The sequence below is a fragment of the Oncorhynchus kisutch genome, linkage group LG29 (genome assembly GCF_002021735.2).
Source record: "Oncorhynchus kisutch isolate 150728-3 linkage group LG29, Okis_V2, whole genome shotgun sequence".
Classification (NCBI taxonomy): domain Eukaryota; kingdom Metazoa; phylum Chordata; class Actinopteri; order Salmoniformes; family Salmonidae; genus Oncorhynchus; species Oncorhynchus kisutch.
Genome location: NC_034202.2, coordinates 8,963,093 through 8,970,160, shown reverse-complemented (window position 1 = coordinate 8,970,160; position 7,068 = coordinate 8,963,093). Strand labels below are relative to the sequence as shown.

At 42.3% G+C, this 7,068-nt stretch overlaps 1 long non-coding RNA gene across 1 annotated transcript; it reads left to right on the top strand.

Annotated features, from left to right (window-relative positions):
* Nucleotides 1-393: 393 nt before the first annotated feature.
* LOC109873791 (uncharacterized) lies at nt 394-3,874 on the top strand. Its single transcript, XR_002252631.2, has 3 exons — nt 394-493; nt 825-969; nt 3,059-3,874. It is a non-coding gene; the product is annotated as an uncharacterized LOC109873791 (long non-coding RNA).
* Nucleotides 3,875-7,068: the final 3,194 nt, after the last annotated feature.

Below are 7,068 nucleotides of genomic sequence, written 5' to 3'. Positions count from 1 at the left end.
CACACACAGGTTTCAACTAAATAATGTACAAGAATTCAAAGATGACCGCAATATGCCAATGCACTAATGCTAAAAATATTTCACAAATCTTAACATAAACCATTAGTCAAATTTACCCCAGAATTGGTATATAAACTCAATACATTAAGACATTTCTTCAAGAATTATTACCTGCTGTATTCAAAGCATGAGACCAAACTTAACTTGCATCATCCTTGTGGTATTGAGAGATAAACATGGTAATGCTTTCACTGATTGAACATAAAGGAAGATAGTTTGTACATGATAGAGTCCTTGCTTTGTTATGCAACTGATCTTGTGTCCTTTCTGTCATCATGTGAACCCCAGTCATTGCTGCTTGCAACTACAGTATGTTCTTGATTTCTTGTTCTTACACAGAGTTCAGAGAGAACATCGGAAGAGACCAGAGTCTGATATTCCACGTGTTCAGTTTGCTCAGAATTATCCAGTGGACCTGTCCTCAATATTCAGGGTGAGCTACGCAATTAAACATGTAAATAAAAATAAAACGATTTGACAGTTTTTAAAAGTGCAATTAAAACAGCCTTTTCATTTGTAATTCCTTTGAACTGTTTCAGTCACTTGAGGATGATGTAACTTTTGTGAGGGATGAGCTGGAAAAAAAACTGCATTGTTGCTTAAGGGTTTGTAAATAAGCATTTCACTGTAAGGTCTGCACCTTTTGTATTCGGCCCATGTGAAAAATAACATTTGATTTGATTTGATTAATGTTTTATGCATTGTTTGGTCACTCAAATGACTTGGCCGTGATCTGTCAACTAAAGCTCCAAACTTCCGTGAAGGAGTTTCAGTATGTGTTTGAGAGAGTAGCTGAGCAAGGAAACCCAACCCTTTTAAAGAAGATCTACACAGAGCTCTGCATTACAGAGGGTGAAAGTGGCGAGGTCAACATCAAGTGAGACAGCATCAAAGAAACCAGCGACACAGGTACTAATTAAAATGATATTTAAACCCTTACCTCGACAAGACAAAACCATCAGAACTGTGCTGACAAAGGGAGTCGCCGGCATTGGAAAAACAGTCTCTGTGCAGAAGTTCATGCATCACTGGGCAGGAGGAAAAGCCTATTCATTGTTCTACATCCTTTTCAGGAGATTAACTTAAAGAAAGGGGGAAAACACAATTTGATGAGTCTTCTTAAAGGCCCAGTGCAGTCAAAAAAGTGATTTTCTTGTGTTTTATATATATTTCTACACTATGAGGTTGGAGTAATATTGTGAAATTGTAAACATTATGATAATGCCCTTTATAGTGGAACTGATCACCAGCGGTAAATTAGTTAAAAGACCAATACGAAATAGAGGTCCAAACCTCTGTGCCAATGACAGATATTTTTCAGTTTTCACTCCCTCCAATTAGACCACTCCCAGATTAGACCACTCCCACTCCCTCCAATTAGACCACTCCCAGATTAGACCACTCCCACTCCCTCCAATTAGACCACTCCTAGACAGTCCCAGCAAAATTCCTGCCTGAGAAAATCCCATTTTCTAAAAAGGGTTTTCCTTTATTTTTTAAAACATTTTCTACATTGTAGAATACTAATGAGGACATCAAACTACGAAATAACACATATGAAATCATGTAGTAACCCCAAAAGATTTTGTGTTTTATATTTGAGATTCTTCAAATTAGCGAAGTAGTAGAGAGAATGCCAAAAGTGTGCAAAGCGGTCATCAAGGCAAAGGGTGGCTACTTTGAAGAATCTCTTTATAGGAAATATATTTAGATTTGTTTAACACTTTTTTGGTTACTACCAGTGGTGGAAAAAGTACCCAATTGTCATACTTGAGTAAAAGTAAAGATACCTTAATAGAAAATGACTCAAGTAAAAGTGAAAGTCACCCAGTAAAATACTACTTGAGAAAAGTCTAAAGGTATTTGGTTTTAAATATACTTCAGCATCAAAAGTAAATTTAATAGCAAATAATGACAAATAATGTAAAAGTACAAAAGTACAAATAATTTTATTCTAAGCAAACCAGACGACACAATGTTCTTGTTTTTTTGTACGGATAGCCAGACTACAACATAAGTTACAAACAAAAAAATGGTGTTTGGTGAGTCCTCCAGATCAGAGGCAGCAGGAATGACCAGTGATGTTCTCTTGATTAGTGCGTGAATTGGACCATTTTGTCACGACTCCTACCGAAGGTGGCTCCCCTTCCTGTTCAGGTGGTGCTCGGCGCTCTTCGTCACCGGCCTACTAGCTGCCACTGATCCTTTTTTCCCCCCTTGTCTGTTTATTAGTTACACCTGTGTTTAATTAGGTTTATTGGTGGGGCTTTATTATCCAGCCGGCCCGCCTACTGGGTGTGAGGTCACGGTTGTCCGTGTATGTGTGTATTTTCTGGACTGTTTAGTTCCCCGTGTTTTGGGGTATTTGTTTGGGTTGGCGTCGGTTTCACCTGTGTGGTGAATTAAAAGTATTGCTACCCTCAACTCTCTGTTTCCTTCGCCTGACTTCTTCCTCCACTACACCCCGGCCAATACACATTTTCCTGTTCTGCTAAGCATTCAAAATGTAACAAGTACTTTGGGTGTCAGGGAAAATGTATGAGTTAAAAGTCCATTACTTTATTTAGGAGTGTAGTGAAGTAAAAGTAAAAGTTGTCAAAAATATAAATAGTAAAGTAAAGTACAGACACCCCCAAAAACTACTTAAGTAGTACTTTAAAGTATTTTACTTAAGTACTTTACACCACTGCTTACTACATGATTCCATATGTGCTATTTCATAGTTTGGAAATCTTCACTATTATTCTACAAAGTAGAAAATTGTGAAAATACAGAAAAACCCTGGAATGAGTAGGTCTCCAAAGTTGACTGGTACCGTAAGTCTGCTGTGAAAAAAGGTCCCTGAAAACGGAAACACAATATAGCACCATCCTACAAAAAATTACTGTTTTGCTATGCATATTACATTGAACATACTACAATACAAAACAATTAGATGTCATTCACTGCCCTTAGCAAGATCATATGATGTTTATAATAGCATTGTCTTCCCCATCAGATGCCGTCAGGCTCAGATCGGACCCAGAGACAGCGCACACACTCCTCTTTCTGTGTGAGAACAGAATAGTGACATGGGTGGGAGAGAAGCAGCCATATCCCGACCATCCAGAAAGGTTTGAGCCCTCACAATGTGCTGCGTGGAGAGAGTCTGACTGGATGCTGCTCCTGGGGGACAGAGTGAAGAGGACGGGCTCATGTAGGAGTGACATATGAAAGGATCAGAAGGAAAGGAGAGCATGATGACTCTCTCCATGGATACTATGACAAATCCTGGATTCTAAAGTGCCCTGGTGGCAATTATACTGCCTGTCATAATAGGAAGAGTAGTGACATGCATGTCTTCTACTCTCGCTCCGACACAGTAGGAGTGTATCTGGACAGAGTCAATTGTAACACACTGATCCACCTGCACACATAATACCCGGCAGTCACTGAGCCTCTCTACCCAGGGGTTTGGGTTGGCATTCACGCCTCAGTGTCCCTGTGCCAAGTAGAACTCCGCGTCCTGTGTCCAGAAGGAACACCTTCAGGAAAGTCACACTCCTGTCCAAACACAACTGTGGGACATGACGGGGCACTTTTTTGCTGTCATCATGGCAGACAGCGGGGGCGTTGTAATCGTCTAGTCCATTCAGTGCAGATTTGAATAACCCCTTTCGCAAAGAGACACCTTTTACAACGTAGATTTGTCTGGAGACATGGGTTGGACACGTAGCCTCGGGAAGGACGGGTGATGAAGGTGCTGCGGCACCCCCTGGTGGCGAGATTGTAAAACTGTAAGAATTTGTGTCGCAATAAAAACTATTAAACGATTTTTCTGTTGTATTGTTGACATAAATGATAATGGGATTGGGTTAGGGGCCCATTCTGCATGGAGAGCTCTCAGCTCTGTTTTGTAATCGGTGTGCTCGTGATATTCTGGTGAAGCTGTGGGACAGGACGTAAGGGGGTACGTCACGAAATCATGAACTAATGCTCACATGTGTGGTTGCTTGCAAGACTCTGCCCGGGAACTTGAGAAAGTGAAATAAGGCAGAGCCAAGAGTGCAGGCAGGTCTTGGCGGTGGGAGCTTTGCTTTGATCTACATTGGGCTTTGTAGCCTTTGCAAGTGTCCGCATTGCACTCAACTTAATAAAGGGGAGGTTGTCTACGCTGCTTGGGCAGGAAGCCGGTGACCAAGACAGGTAGTGAGGAGGGATTTGGGGAACTAGATAAGATAGTGGAGTTGCTAGGAGTGTAAAGCCATCTTCCAGGCTTTTGGGAACAGACCGCGTTGGTCATTGTAGCGTGTTCAGTGTTTATCAGTGTTTATAAACAGAGCGCGCTGTGTGTGTAGTGTCCTCCTCTATTCTAAATAATTAATCAGACTAAAACCTACAGGGATTAACCGGAATCGGAGTATAGCCTAGTTGCTGTTATCCATCCAGTTTGTAGCCTATTCAGTGCACTGTGGATACTTCACTCCGGTCTGCCACTAGCCACACCAACCAGCCCAATGAGGGGGTCCCGTCAGCTAGGAGATCTAAGGGTTTTTAAATGATACATTTAATTGTGCAATGTTACGTCTATGTCCTGTTTCGTTGGCCTTAGTCTTGTTAAATGTTTTTAGAATGTATCGTTTGGTTACTGTACCTCACTAGTGTGCACTGTCACTTTTTAGCGTGTTACAACAATAGCTTGTGTGCCTTACACCTTCTTCGTGTCACGCCCTGGCCATAGAGAGGCTTTTATTCTCTATTTTGGTTAGGCCAGGGTGTGTCTGGGGTGGGCATTCTAGTTTCTTTATTTCTATGTTTTGGCCGGGTATGGTTCTCAATCAGAGACAGCTGTCTATCGTTGTCTCTGAATGGGAATCATACTTAGGCAGCCTTTTTCCCACCTGTGTTTTGTGGGTAGTTAGCTGTTTAGCTGTTTAGTTGCCTGACAGAACTGTGCACTTTTGTTTTTTCTACATTGTTATTTGGTTGCAGTGTTCAGTTTAATAAATATCATGAACGCCTACAGCGCTGCACCTTGGTCTCCTTCAACCCACGAGAGTCGTGACACTTCGGGTATTGCAGCACTTCTGATTGGGTTAATAGAGACTGCAGAAATGTAGCAGGTCGCCTTTCATGCATGCTGTCTTATGAAATTGTGTAGCTAAGAAAGATCATTGTTTGCTACATTTGTGTTGCGTTTTGGTGTTGTATCCTCTGACGACAGACCATACCGGTCACACAAAGGTGGTGGCAGCATCAAGCTACTCTGCTCAATCCAGGCATTGCCCCACCTCTCGAGTGGTATAGCAACCTTTATTACACTGGTGGCAGCGGTGGGATCTCTTAGACAAAAATGTCAGGCAATGAAGACACAACAAACGTAGGCGTAGATGCGGCCCAGATGGAAGACCTCGCCCCACATAATGGTCAGCCCCTTTCCCCCAACATGCCAGAAACATTTACAGCTATGGGACGGGAATAGTCTGATTTGGTTGGACAGTTTGAAATGGATACCGAGGTAAACAGTTGGAATGAAGGGCTCAGGTTATAATGTATGTCTTTGTTGCTATCGGGGCAGGCTCGAGACATTTATAGTGGTCTCTCCATTGAGGATAGAAGTAACCACACTCGGTTGGAAAATGCTATGGGGAAATGTTTACCCTTGTGACAATCACAATGGGAACCGTGCTAACTTCTTGGCTAGGAGGAGGCTGCATAACGAAACAGGCAATGAATTTTGCTATGCTCTATGGTGTTTAATGGAGAAAGCATACCCAACTGCAGATGCCACTACTCTAGATCTGTTTACACGGGATTGTTTTATTTAATATGTACGGTGCATTCGGAAAGTATTCAGACCCATTTCCTTTTTCCACATTTTGTTACTTTACATCAGTATTCTAAAATGGATTACACATTTTTTCCCCCTCATCAATCTACACACAATACCCCATAATAACAAAGAGAAAACAGGCTTTAGATATTTTTGCTAATTGATTCTAAATAAAAAACAGAAATACCTTATTTACATAAGTATTCAAACCCTTTGCTATGAGACTCGAAATTTGAGCTAAGGTGCATCCTGTTTCCATTGATCATCCATGAGATGTTTCTATAACTTGTTTGGAGTGCACCTATGGTAAATTCAATTGATTGGACATGATTTGGAAAGGCACACACCTGTCTACATAAGGTCCCACAGTTGACAGTGCATGTCAGAGCAAAAACCAAGCCGTGATGTCCAAGGAATCATCCGTAGAGTGATTCTGTAGACTGAAAGAGTTCCGAGACAGGATTGTGTTGACGCACAGATCTGGGGAAGTGTACCAAAACATTTCTGCAGTGTTGAAGGTCCCCAAGAACACAGCCACTGTGTTCATTCTTAAATGGAAGAAGTTTGAAGAAGAAGACTCTTCCTAGAGCTGTCCGCCCAAACTGAGCAATGGGGGGAGAAGAGCCTTGGTCAGGGAGGTGACCAAGAACCCAATGATCACTCTGACAGAGCTCCAGAGTTCCTCTGCGGAGATGGGAGAATAATCCAGAAGGACAACCATCTGTGCAGCACTCCACCAATCAGGCCTTTATGGTAGTGGCCAGACAGAAGCCACTCCTCTGTAAAAGACACATGACAGCCAGCTTAGTGTTTGCCAAAAGGAACCTAAAGGACTCTCAGACCATGACAAACAAGATTATTTGGTCTGATGAATCCAATATTGAATTCTTTGGCCTGAATGCCAAGTGTCACATCTGGAGGAAACCTGGCACCATCCCTACAGTGAAGCATGGTGGTGGCAGCATCATGTTATGGGGATGTTTTTCAGCGGCAGGTACTGGGAGACTATTCAGGATTGAGGGAAAGATGAACGGAGCAATGTACAGAGAGATCCTTGATGAAAACCTGCTCCAGAGCGCTCAGGACCTCAGACAATGACATAGGTTCACCTTCCAACAGGACAACAACCCTAAGCACACAGCCAAGGAGTGGCTTTGGGACAAGTCTCTGAATGTTCTTGAGTGGCCCAGCCAGAG